At 46.3% G+C, this 14,423-nt stretch overlaps 1 long non-coding RNA gene across 1 annotated transcript in view; it reads right to left on the bottom strand.

The window, feature by feature from the left end:
• Positions 1-14,118, bottom strand: part of LOC142301785 (uncharacterized) — a 72,646-nt gene extending 58,528 nt beyond the window's left edge. Inside the window, exons 1-2 of the long non-coding RNA XR_012752880.1 lie at positions 13,998-14,118; positions 5,586-5,827 (exon numbers count right to left, since the gene is read on the bottom strand). This is a non-coding gene — a long non-coding RNA (uncharacterized LOC142301785). The remainder of the gene's footprint in view (positions 1-5,585; positions 5,828-13,997) is intronic.
• Between the last annotated feature and the right edge of the window lie 305 nt (positions 14,119-14,423).

Below are 14,423 nucleotides of genomic sequence, written 5' to 3'. Positions count from 1 at the left end.
CGTAGCGCATGGATAGTTTACTATACCTAGACACCACTTCTATGCCTATAGCTGCCGCCGTTCTCAAGTTAATGGCGGTGGACAGGAAATGGGTGGACACACACTGTATGCTTGTATGTGTGTGGATATATATATATATATATATATATATATATATATATATATAATGAAAGAAAAGCGGCAGCTCACTCCATCATATGCACAAAATGTCTTTTATTCTGCGGCAGCAGACAACTTCAGGAGCGAAGGGGAGAGAGAGGGGAGTGCGGGGAACGGCCTGCCGTTCCCCGCACTCCCCTCTCTCTCCCCTTCGCTCCTGAAGTTGTCTGCTGCCGCAGAATAACAGAGATTTCGTGCATATGATGGAGTGAGCTGCCGCTTTTCTTTCATTGGATATATGGACTTTGTTTCGTTCTGTCGCTGAGCACCACCCCACCAGGCACTTTACATTCAGGTGCAAATGTGATCCAGGAACATCTGATCCTACATAACTGTGAGTACGGCTCCACTGTCCGGCAAAGCCTGCTCTGCAGTGCCCGATTCTGCATTTACTCCATATATATATATATATCTATATATCTATATATATATCTATATATATCTATATATATAATTGCCTTATTCTGTCTGTCTGTCATGCTCCAAAATTGTGTTACGGTGACACAAAGCTGATTGGCCGCTGGGCTCGCCATGGCCCCGCCCCCCCCACACGGATTGGCCTCTCGCCCCGGCTCTCTGCAGGCCCCGCCCCCTCACGCAATGCACGCTCGCTCTGGCCCAACTGACACGGAGCTCCGACTCCCAGGTGAGTACACACACACATCATATCACACTCACTCTCACACACACCTCACACATCACATCCACACACTCACAACATCCTGGGATATCGCTTGCTTCTACACCGGCTCCGTCACGATCCCAGCAGCGCCAGACATAACCTTGCGATGCTGGGATCTTGACGGAGCCCGTGAACGCTGGTAACCATTATACACATCCGGTAACTAAGGTCCCTTAGTTACCCGATGTGTATCATAGTTACCAGCGTACACCGGCTCCCGGTACACATGTGCAGGGAGCCAGCATTATACTCCTCTCCCCCCAGGACTACTCCTCCTATTACAGTCCTCCTATTATACTCCTCTCTGAGTATAATAGGAGAACTATTATAGCATGGGGGATGTAGCACGATGGGGGGTGCGCAGCATGGGGGATGTAGCACGATGGGGAGTGCGCAGCATGGGGGATGTAGCACGATGGGGAGTGCGCAGCATGGGGGATGTAGCACGATGGGGAGTGCGCAGCATAGGGGATGTAGCACGATGGGGAGTGCGCAGCATGGGGGATGTAGCACGATGGGGAGTGCGCAGCATGGGGGATGTAGCACGATGGGGAGTGCGCAGCATGGGGGATGTAGCACGATGGGGAGGTGCGCAGCATGGGGGATGTAGCACGATGGGGAGTGCGCAGCATGGGGGATGTAGCACGATGGGGAGTGCGCAGCATGGCGGATGTAGCACGATGGGGGATGTAGCACGATGGGGGGTGCGCAGCATGGGGGATGTAGCACGATGGGGAGTGCACAGCATGGGGGATGTAGCACGATGGGGAGTGCGCAGCATGGGGGATGTAGCACGATGGGGAGTGCGCAGCATGGGGGATGTAGCACGATGGGGAGTGCACAGCATGGGGGATGTAGCACGATGGGGAGGTGCGCACCTCCCCCCAACACACACACACACACACACACACACACACACGGAACCACAAACACCGCCATACACAGACACCCACACACACAGACAACGCTGCACACACACAACACCAAACACACAAACACCGCGGCATACATAAATATACGCACATACCGCACAACACACACATTGCACAAAACATACCTCCCCCAAAACACACCACACCCACACAAACCGCGCAACACACACACACACAACGCGACAGACACACAGCGCTCCACAAACAACGCAACACACATACAACACCGCTCTCACCCCCCGCCACACCCACAACATGTACAGCGCCCTACACAAACACTTGGTAACTACACACAACAACATATAGATATATATATATATATATATCTATATCTATAACAAAAATCATACATGAACTACACAATACGTAAATTCTAGAATACCCGATGCGTAGAATCGGGCCACCTTCTAGTATATATATATATATATATATATATATATATATATATATATAAATATGTATATATATATATATATACATATATATAAAATTAAATAAAACGCATAACTCAGGGGAGCTGGATGGGTATTTGTGGCTTAATAAAGTAGTGAAAGAGGGTGTTTGTTTTTGTGTATTATTCCAAATAAAGGATTTTTCGTTGTGTGTGTTTATTTTCTTTAACTTACAGGTTAATCATGGAAGGTATCTCGGGGAGACGCCTGTCATGATTAACCCCTTATTACCTCGATTGCCACTGCAATAGGGCAATTCGGGATGAACTGGGTAGAGTCCTGGGACTGTCGCATCTAATGGATGCGGCAATTCTGGGCGGCTGCTGGCTGATATTGTTAGGCTGGGTAGCTCCCCATAACGTGGCGCCACTCATCCTGAGAATACCAGCCTTCAGCCGTGTGGCTTTACCCTGGCTGGTATCAAATTTGGGGGGGGGGCGCACGTCGTTTTTATTTATTTATTTATTTTACTGCATGATATAGACCCGCCCGCTGGCGGCTGTGATTGGTTGCAGTGAGACAACTGTCACTCAGCGTGGGGGCGTGTCTGACTACAACCAATCATAGGCGCCGGTGGGAGGAGGAAGCAGTGAATACGAGATTGAATAATGAGCGGCCGGCATTTTCAAAAAAGTAAAAGCCGCCGGAGGTTTTTGACAGCTGTGCAGCGCCGCACCACTGATCGGGGATCGGTGAGTACGCGAGAGGGGGAGAGACCGACCGACGGACAGAGAGAGGGACAGACAGAGAGAGAGACAGACAGAGCGACCATCTGACAGAGAAAGATACCGACCGACAGAGGGAGATTGACCGACATCGCATCCAGAATTCACAAAAAAACGCACACGGACGGTACGGGTAGAACACGGACATGCTACGTGTCACATACGTGCAGACATGGACCCATTGACTTTAGCGGGTCCGTGCTTGCGTGATACCGGAGAAAAATGGACATGTTGGACGTGTGGAAAAACGCACACACATACAAACGACACGGACACATGTTCCGTGTGGTTTTACGTGTGTGTGCCTGTTACCATAGGGTATCATTGGTGTACATGTCTCCGTGCCGCCGGTACGTGCAAAAACGTACCAAACACGTATCGGCGGCACGGATGTGTGTTGGAGGCCTGAAATACATCATGCGAAAGTCAAACTGAAGTCTGGGATACTGAAGTTAGGGATGTGTGTCACTTACACCTGTCCTTTGAAGAGTTGATAAAATTTGTCAGTACGGACACATTTGGCGTTGATGATGTGATCCTGGAAAAAACACTCACCAGCATGTAAGTAAGAACACAAATTTCTACATGATGATCGTCGCTCTGTGTTTGTTGGATACCCTGAAGGTTCATGTCACATGCTACAGAATTTATAGGATGACATTGATCATCATCATGGGCGTCGAAGGGGACATAGACTTGGAGCCTTCAGGGGACGAGGCATTGAAAAAATGATGATAGTGACACTGGCCATGAAAAGCAACTGTTTCAAAAGGGTGATGACAATGAAACAATGGAATCCTTTGTCATACTAGCCAGTATTGTAAGCTGTATACTGCAATGCTTAAGGAAGGACAGGCATATTGTTCACATGAAGCAAAATGATGAGTATTGTTTTGCCACGCTTCTAGACACTCGATAAAAACGCAAAGTGGGGGAATTTTTTCCCACCTCCTGAAAGGGAGTCCAAATTTGGTTATTACCAGGATAAGCTCTGTTACTTAATCTTCAAAGCTTTTGTCAGGCAAATGTAGCCACCTACACAACTAACTAGCGGACCCCTCTGCAATCTACTCAGACACAATGTTTCCCCGCCTGTGTCGTTAGTGCTACAATAAGTATCTGAGACAAAAGTAGCAACACCTCCAGTATATGTGACATGATAGAGTAGATATTTTCTCTGCCACTGCAACAACTTGGCACACTTCAGCAAACACACGAGCCATGAGTGCCAGCGGACCGCACTCTGCCAGGCTTGTACTTTCTTGTATATCCTCAAACCCTTATTAAAATGTATGTTTTATTGATAATCATTAAAAACCCAAATTTATCACAAAATATAAATAGATATATAAATACTGGATCAGGTAAACCTTGTAATCACTCAAGTTAGAGCAACAAGGGCAAGCGAATGTGGGGGGGAAGCCCTGATGACCCTAGGTGGAGGGTATGTCCCTACCTACCAACGGAGGGTGTGACACCCTACGTTACTAAGTTACCGGGCGCCCCCGTTCCCCGTCGACTATCCCCTGACCCCGATATAAGAGATGACAGGGAAGGGACAGTCCTAATTGATCGATAGAACTGCACATATAGTGCGGTCAAGCAGTTATATCCCCAAAATATACTTCTCCACCCCTGATCCAGATAGATACAACCACAAAAATCAGAGTGGTGTGATCCAAACAATGTTTTGCAAAATTAAGACTGTCCCTTCCCTTCCCTGTCATCTCTTATGGAACGGGGGCGCTCGGTAACTTAGGGTGTCACACCCTCCGTTGGTAGGTAGCGACATACCCACCACCTAGGGTCAATAGGGCTCCTCCCCATTCGTTTGCTCTTGTTGCTCTAACTTGAGTGGTTACAAGGTTTACCTGATCCAGTATTTATATATCTATTTATATTTTGTGTTTTTGTGTTTTCTGGTAAATTTGGGATTTTAATGATTATCAATAAAACGTACATTTTAACAAAGGTTTGAGGTTATATGTTAGCTCCTGAAGTACTCTACCCAATACATATACTCCTTTGTTAGATATTGTACTCCCTTGTCCATCATGTCATGTACATTTTTTTTTCATTCCTAGTTGAAAAACCTTTACTTCTTTTCATTCAAAATGGTATACTTCGTTTGTCTTTCTAATTAAGAGGATAATTTTTGGCTTGTGAAAATGTGATCACTTTTTTGTTTAGCAAAGTGCTAAACTCTTAATACTCCCCAAACAGGGATAATTTTTTTTACACCCAATCGTGTGAAAATTCCATGGCTTCTTCTATTTCCACCACCTGTATATCAACAGCAGCAAGTATATAAAGGTACTTGGCACTCAAGTTAAAGAATATATGTTCAAATGTTATTATGAGCAAATCCCCAAAACATTACAGTAATTACGCTTTGGTCCCAAAATATGGACATTTATCATGCACATATTTCTTTAGAGTTCAGAGAAGAAGTAAGGCAATCGCCACCTTTTTGGATTGCGGCAAAATGAAATTTGCACTTATATTCTTCTACTAGAGTGCCAAGTACCTTTATATACTCATCGTAATGGCATGAAACCCTTTTCAAGAGCCCTACTTTTTAAAGGAGTGCCGTATATCCTCAACACATATAAACAACATGAAGGTATGCACTTGCCTCATAAAAAGGATAATCTTCCTGCTGATTGCTCTGCTTCATTAGGGAGCATGCTCGCCCGCAACGTTGAGTCGTACTTCCTGTTTAAAGTAGTGCTCTCGGCTCCCGTAGTGTTTAGTGATTAGGGATGGGCGATCCCGGACTGTAAATATCGGGGATCGTACCGATCACATAGTGATCGTGTACACGAGCCAGATCACAAGCTTCCCTGGGACGTTCGTGTTACAGATCAGGTCCAGGGACTGTAAAAAAAGAAAAAAAGCACATTATTAAAAAACATTCTGATATTCTGATCATACTTACAGGTCCCGCAACGCGTCCTGCTGACTCTGTCTCCTGGCTGCTTCTGTGGCCGCTTCTGCTTCTTTGTGTGTCCGATCATTGCTGTGCCCCCTGGTAATGGACCTTCCATGATGTCATACCCATGTGACCAGTCATGTGTGAATGTTGTGGCTCAGTGGCTACAGACTGTCATCAAAGGTCCTGGACGGTAACTGACCTTTGATTGTCACTGTGCGAATGTCACATCGCATCACGGCACACAATCTCCCCACAGGAGCGGGTCTGCTGCATCTATTTCCATGCAGCTGAGGCGCTCCTGTCCTGAGAGCATCAGGTGCGGGGTGATGCAATGTGACACGTAAGTGTAATCATCCCCTCACTGTCAGCCTGCTTCATCACTCTGTACAAAGCAATGTAGCAGAGCTGACATGGCTCTCTGCTTTTCACTATGTATAGACTGTATCTGTACAGAGTGATGAAGCTGACATTGCTGTCCCTGTGGATTACGTCGGACTAAGGATTGTAGGATTGTTTTATAATAAAGATAGAATCTCTAAATGTTTTTTTTTGTTTTATTTCTAATAAAAAAAAAATTCTCTGTGTTGTGTTTTTTTTACAGTTTCCTAGAAATTCATGGTGGCCATGTCTAATTTGGCATGACACCATGAATTTTGGGCTTAGAACCATCTGAGAATACAAAGCTGGTATTTACACCTGTATTACCCAGTGTGCCACCGCCATCAGGGCAGCTGGACGACCCGGGTAAATCGCCTGAAAATGGTGCTACGAAACAATGCACCATTTCCAGGGACGGGTTACGGGCTGCCGAGAATCCCAGCCCCCAGCTGCTTGGCTTTACCTGACTGGCGATCAAAATATGGCGGGAGCCCATGCATCTTTTTTTGTTTTTTTTTACATAATTGTATTTTGATTCTCAGCCAAAGTAAAGCAAGGCAAATGGGGAGTTGGCAGCCCGTAGCCATCCGCTTTATCTGCGCTGAGAATCAAAAATACCGCGGAGCGCTACGTCATTTTTTTAAATTATTTATTTTTATACAACTATGTGTGTGTGTGTGTCTGTGTGTGTGTAAACACTGCTCAAAAAATTAAAGGGAACACTCAAATAACACATCCTAGATCTGAATGAATGAAATATTCTCACTGAATACTTTGTTCTGTACAAAGTTGAATGTGCTGACAACAAAATCCCACAAAAATCATCAATGGAAATCAAATGTTTTAACCAATGGAGTCCTGGATTTGAAGACACACACAAAATGAAAGTGGAAACAAGTCAAAATGAAAATCAAAACAAGACAAAATGAAAGTGGAAACAAGTCAAAATGAGACTCATTATTGTGTGTGGCCTCTATGTGCCTGTCTGACCTCCATACAACGCCTGGGCATGCTCCTGATGAGGCAGCAGATGTTCTCCTGAAATAATCACCTCACAGACCTGAATTAAAGGGACTGTATCGCGTTTTTTTATTTTTTTATTAAAATAAGTAATTCTGAAATGAAGTATTTGTAATTCAAAATGAAATTCGTAGCTTATTTAGTTTTTATATAATTCTAATTTTACTGTATGCACTGGGGGCCATGTTGGATTTGCTGTGTGTGTAACGACAGTTACACACTCCTTTCTGGCAGCCCCTGTGCATAGAGAATAGTGGTCGCCATCCGACCTTATGTGTAGCGTTACAGTGGGTGTGTGCTGTGATCTGGACGCGCCCCCTGGGCTGTCCATATCACAGCAATGGGAATATTTCAGCGCCATTTTTGTGGAGATTCAATCCACGCTCTTTGCGCCACTTTACACCTGTCAACCGCCGGGATGTAAGTCCGGGACGCCTCCCCTCCCCCTGTTACTGATCACACAACCCTCCCTCCCTCTGTTCTCACCAGCCCCCGCCCGTTACCGTCTGTTATTAAATCACGTCCCTCCGCTGTCCCCAGCCCCGTTCTGGCGGCCTCCGGTATGTGTGTCCTCCCTGTGCTCTCATCAGCCCCCTGCCGTTACCGTCTGGTCCCTCCGCTGTCCCCAGCCCCGTTCTGGCGGCCTCCGGTGTGTGTGTCCTCCCTGTGCTCTCATCAGCCCCCTGCAGTTACCGTCTATAATGAAACCCCCTCCCTCCCCCAGCTGTCAACAGCCCCGTCCACGTGTGTGTGTTTGTGTGTGTCAACCCTTCCGCTTGCTACTATCCTGTGTGATACTGTCTGCATGGTTGTTTATCTAATCCTCCCCTGTGTGACACTGTGTGCTGAGCTGTGTATCTAATCCTCCCCTGTGTGATACTGTGTGCTGAGCTGTGTATCTAATCCTCCCCTGTGTGATACTGTGTGCTGAGCTGTGTATCTAATCCTCCCCTGTGTGACACTGTGCTGAGCTGTGTATCTAATCCTCCCCTGTGTGATACTGTGTGCTGAGCTGTGTATCTAATCCTCCCCTGTGTGATACTGTGTGCTGAGCTGTGTATCTAATCCTCCCCTGTGTGATACTGTGTGCTGAGCTGTGTATCTAATCCTCTCCTGTCTGCTGAGCCATGTATCTAATCCTCCCGTGTGATACTGTGCTGAGCTGTGTATCTAATCCTCCCCTGTGTGATACTGTGTGCTGAGCTGTGTATCTAATCCTCCCCTGTGTGATACTGTGCTGAGCTGTGTATCTAATCCTACCCTGTGTGATACTGTGTGCTGAGCTGTGTATCTAATCCTACCCTGTGTGATACTGTGTGCTGAGCTGTATATCTAATCCTCCCCTGGGTGATACTGTGTGCTGAGCCGTGTATCTAATCCTACCCTGTGTGATACTGTGTGCTGAGCTGTGTATCTAATCCTCCCCTGTGTGATACTGTGCTGAGCATCTAATCCTCTCCTGTCTGCTGAGCCGTGTATCTAATCCTCCCCTGTGTGATACTGTCTGCTGAGCCGTGTATCTAATCCTCCCCTGTGTGACACTGTGTGCTGAGCTGTGTATCTAATCCTCCCCTGTGTGATACTGTGTGCTGAGCTGTGTATCTAATCCTCCCCTGTGTGATACTGTGTGCTGAGATGTGTATCTAATCCTCCCCTGTGTGATACTGTGTGCTGAGCTGTGTATCTAATCCTCCCCTGTGTGATACTGTGTGCTGAGCCGTGTATCTAATCCTCCCCTGTGTGATACTGTGTGCTGAGCCGTGTATCTAATCCTCTCCTGTGTGATACTGTCTGCTGAGCCGTGTATCTAATCCTGTCCTGTGTGATACTGTCTGCTGAGCCGTGTATCTAATCCTCTCCTGTGTGATACTGTCTGCTGAGCTGTATCTAATCCTCATGTGTGATACTGTGTGCTGAGTTGTGTATTTCTCTCCTGTGTGATACTGTCTGCACAGCTGTGTATCTAATCCTACTCTTATCCATCATATAGTGCCAACTACTGAGCCACCATACAGTGCCAACTACTGAGCCACCATACAGTGCCAACTACTGAGCCACCGTACAGTGCCAACTACTGAGCCAACGTACAGTGCTAACTACAGAGCCAACGTAGTGCCAACTACTGAGCCACCATACAATGCCAATTACAGAGCCACCGTACAGTGCCAACTACAGAGCCACCGTACAGTGCCAACTACTGAGCCACCGTACAGTGCTAACTACAGAGCCACCATACAGTGCCAACTACTCAGCCACCGTACAGTGCTAACTACTGAGCCACCATACAGTGCTAACTACCTAACTACTGAGCCACCGTACAGTGCTAACTACTGAGCCACCGTACAGTGCTAACTACTGAGCCACCGTACAGTGCTAACTACTGAGCCACCGTACAGTGCCAACTACTGAGCCACCATACAGTGCCAACTACTGAGCCACCATACAGTGCCAACTACTGAGCCACCGTACAGTGCCAACTACTGAGCCACCGTACAGTGCCAACTACTGAGCCACCGTACAGTGCCAACTACTGAGCCACCGTACAGTGCCAACTACTGAGCCACCGTACAGTGCCAACTAATGAGCCACCGTACAGTGCTAACTACTGAGCCACCGTACAGTGCTAACTACAGAGCCAACGTACAGTGCCAACTACTGAGCCACCGTACAGTGCTAACTACTGAGCTACCATACAGTGCCAACTACTGAGCCACCATACAGTGCCAACTACAGAGCCACCGTACAGTGCTAACTACTGAGCCATCGTACAGTGCAAACTACTGAGCCACCGTACAGTGCAAACTACTGAGCCACCGTACAGTGCCAACTACTGAGCCACCGTAAAGTGCCAACTACTGAGCCACCGTACTGTGCAAACTACTGAGCCACCGTACTGTGCAAACTACTGAGCCACCGTACTATGCAAACTACTGAGCCACCATACAGTGCCAAATACTGAGCCACCGTACAGTGCCAACTACTGAGCCACCGTACTGTGCAAACTACTGAGCCACCGTACTGTGCAAACTACTGAGCCACCGTACTATGCAAACTACTGAGCCACCATACAGTGCCAAATACTGAGCCACCGTACAGTGCCAACTACTGAGCCACCATACAGTGCCAACTACTGAGCCACCGTACAGTGCTAACTACTGAGCCACCATACAGTGCTAACTACTGAGCCACCGTACAGTGTTAACTACTGAGCCACCGTACAGTGCTAACTACTGAGCCACCGTACAGTGCTAACTAATGAGCCACCATACAGTGCCAAATACTGAGCCACCGTACAGTGCCAACTACTGAGCCACCATACAGTGCTAACTACTGAGCCACCATACAGTGCCAACTACTGAGCCACCATACAGTGCCAACTACTGAGCCACCGTACAGTGCCAACTACTGAGCCAACGTACAGTGCTAACTACAGAGCCAACGTAGTGCCAACTACTGAGCCACCATACAGTGCCAACTACTGAGCCACCATACAGTGCCAAATACTGAGCCACCGTACAGTGCCAAATACTGAGCCACCGTACAGTGCCAAATACTGAGCCACCGTAAAGTGCCAACTACTGAGCCACCGTACTGTCCAAACACCATACTGTGCAAACTACTGAGCCACCGTACTGTGCAAACTACTGAGCCACCGTACTATGCAAACTACTCCGCCACCGTACAGTGCCAGTGCCAACTACAGAGCCAACGTACAGTGCCATCTACTGAGCCACCGTACAGTGCTAACTACTGAGCAAACGTACAGTGGTAACTACTGAGCCAACGTACAGTGCCAACTACTGAGCCACCGTACAGTGCCAACTACTGAGCCACCATACAGTGCCAACTACTGAGCCACCATATAGTGCCAACTACTGAGCCACCATTGATTTTTTTTTAGCAAAACAAAACACCTGTTGACATAAATCGCGGCAACAATGCATGATGTTTTAACACGTTTTTTTTCTCACTGTTTTTTTAAGCGGTTTTATCATTGAACAATGTCATTGAAGATGGTTTAAAAAATTAAAAAAAGAAAAAAGGTCTGATGTCATTTCCTTCTTCAATATTCTTCATTCTCCACTAGTGTATGCAGGAGAGCAGACAGCTGCAGAACTACAAGGCTCAGCATGCTCCATCCAGGACTGTATGCTGGAGGGAGAGGCAGGGGGAGCACAACTACAAGGCTCAGCATATTACATCTAATAGTGCATGCAGGAGAGCAGACAGCAGCTGCAGAATTACAAGGCTCAGCATGATCCATCCAGGACTGTATACAGGATTTTTTATCCACCCAAAAAAATGACGTGGGCTTCGCCATATTTTTGTATGCTAGCCGGGTACAGCAGGCAGGTACGGGCTACCCCCAACTCTCAGCTGCCTATTTGTACCCGGTTGTGAGCCAAAAATATAGCGAAGCCCTTTTTTTTTTAAATCATTTCATGACTTTCATGAAATAATTAAAATAAAAAAAAGACGTGGGCTTCGCCCAATTTTTGAGTCCAGCCAGGTACAACTAGGCAGCTGTGGATTGGAATCCGCAGTGCAGGGTGCCCATGCTTTCTGGGCACCCCCGCTGCGAATTGCAGTCCGTAGCCACCCCAGAAAATGGCGCTTTCATAGAAGAGCCATCTTCTGGCGCTGTATCCAACTCTTCCAGCTGCCCTGGTGACAGTTGGCTAGCTGGGTAATAATGGGGTTAGGGCTAGCTTTATATTATCAGCTCGCCCTAAGCCCGAAATTCATGGTGTGATGCCTATATTAGACATGGCCACCATGAATTTCTAGTAAACATAAAAAAAACAACAAACACAGAAAAATATTTTTATTAGAAATAAAACACAACACAATTAGTGACTCCATCTTTAATGAAATAAAGAACCCCCCTCCGCAGTAATCCTGGGTCAAGGGTCCCACGCCGTCCAATCCGGATCCAATATCATCTGATCAGTTTGCTGGAAGGCAAAGCAATCAGATGATGTGTCAGGTTCGGCCGGTTTCACACATCCGGCTTTTCGCCGGTTTGCCGGATCCGGCGTTCTCCCATACAGTGACTACAGTACAGTGACAGCGCAACAAGCGCCGGTCACATGCTGTCATGTGACTGGCGCATGTGACCCGGAAGTTACAGCGCTGTCACTGTACTGGAGAGCGCCGGATCCGGCAAACCGGCGAAAAGCCGGATGTGTGAAACCGGCCAGTGCCTGAATCACATCACACATCAGCTGATTGTATAAAAGCCGATTTTACAATCAGCTGATGAATCTGTGAAGGAAAAAAAAAAAAAACCCTACACACGTCCCTGCTGACTCCTGTCGACTGCTGCAGGAGCTGCCGGTGATCAGCTGAAGAAGTCTCCGGACACATCAGCTGATAGCCGGGCGGCAAAAAGACTTGCGATCAGCTGATGGATCAGGTGATCCACCGCCAGGTCCTGCCGCCATCATACGTGCCTGAGAGGACACAGCCGATGCAGCGTTACCGGATGAGGAGCTGGGAGCGGGCATGGCACCGGGAGTCTGCAGACATGTGAGTATGTTTTTTTTCACTCTATTGTTTACTTTCGTTTTCACTGCTACTTCCATCTCACGCGCGGGAGCGGGCCTGCCGCCGCACGGGAGACTGAACGAGCAGTGGCGGTACAGGGAGGATTCCATTACCGCAGTGTGTATAATATATGTATATATATAATAAACAGTCAGTGTGTATATATGTATATATATATATATATATATTATATATGTGTGTGTGTGTGTGTGTGTGTGTGTATATATATGTGTGTGTGTGTGTGTGGGGGCTGAGAAGAGTCAGTGGATATATATGTGTGGGCTCAGAACAGTCAGTGTATATAGCGTATGTGTAACAGTCAGTGTCTGTATGTGTAAGGCTATGTGCGCACGTTGCGTCGGAGTACCTGCAGTTTATTCTGCACGTTTTCCTTCCCTTGGTTTTTGACCAAATGGCTTTTGACCATTTTTTTGCGCTAAAAACGCATGCGTTTTTAGTGCGTTTTTAGTGCGTTTTTAGCGCTTTTTACCTGCATTTTCACCTGCGTTTCTGCAGATGCGTTTTTGAGATCAAGACACTGAGAAATAAAGTTGAATTAGTCAAAAAGAATGAAAAAAGAGAAAAAAAGTATAAAATTAACTTTTAATAAAACTATATGGGAAATTATCATTTTTAATGAGAAAATAGTGGTTATGCACATTTTATCAGAAAAATAGGTGAAGTTTCTAATTTTTTAACATTTAAATTTTCGGTTATTGTGTGTGTGTGTAAAGGAACATTAGAACCCATTAAATTTTGTCCAGAAAATCATGCGTTTTTGGAGCCAAAAACGCAGTGGAAAAGCAGGTAAAAAGCATGAAAAACGCAGGAATTGTGATTTTGGTTGCATTTTGCCATTTCTCATTGACTCCAATGTTAAGGAAACGCTGCAGAAATGGCAAAAACAACTGACATGCTGCTTCTTTTTCAGCATGGTTTTTGACCACAAATATGCAAATTAAACGCTGCAGAAAAAAAAGCAAAGTGCAGACAGGATTTCTGCTTTTCCCATTGACTTTGCTGGTAAACAAAAACGCATGCGTTTTAGCGCAAAAACGCTGCTGCTGAAAACGCTGCAGAAACGCGGGAAAAAACGCAACGTGCGAACATAGCCTAACAGTCAGTGTATATATGTGGAATAGTACGTGTGTGTGTGTATATACTTACTAATGGTTGAGTCATCTCCACATTCCTGTGAACGCTGATCTTCAGGGACCTGCTGCAGTAAGGCTGCTCTTTCTCCAGGGCACTGTACGATGCTGCTGCTCCTTTCTGACTAAAATGTGTTTCCACTTTACTTCCGGGTGGACTGTACAATTCATATACAGTCACCCAGAAAATGGCGACACATTACTATGAAATACACCTCCTCCCCTTTTGGGTGCAGTGTAACACCCAAAAGGGGAGGAGAATAGGCATGTCATCTAGTGACTGCCCAAATTTGCAGCTATCGTAATTCTACTAAGGATTACTATAGCTTTTGGATGTGTACACAGGAAGATGCTCCCCCTACTGGCAATTATAAGTATTTTTAATAAAAAAAATTTTTTTTACATATTTAAAAGTTGAATTACATTAAGAAAATAGTTGTTA

Source organism: Anomaloglossus baeobatrachus, chromosome 4 (assembly GCF_048569485.1).
Source record: "Anomaloglossus baeobatrachus isolate aAnoBae1 chromosome 4, aAnoBae1.hap1, whole genome shotgun sequence".
Lineage (NCBI taxonomy): Eukaryota > Metazoa > Chordata > Amphibia > Anura > Aromobatidae > Anomaloglossus > Anomaloglossus baeobatrachus.
This window is presented reverse-complemented; position numbering and strand designations above follow the sequence as displayed.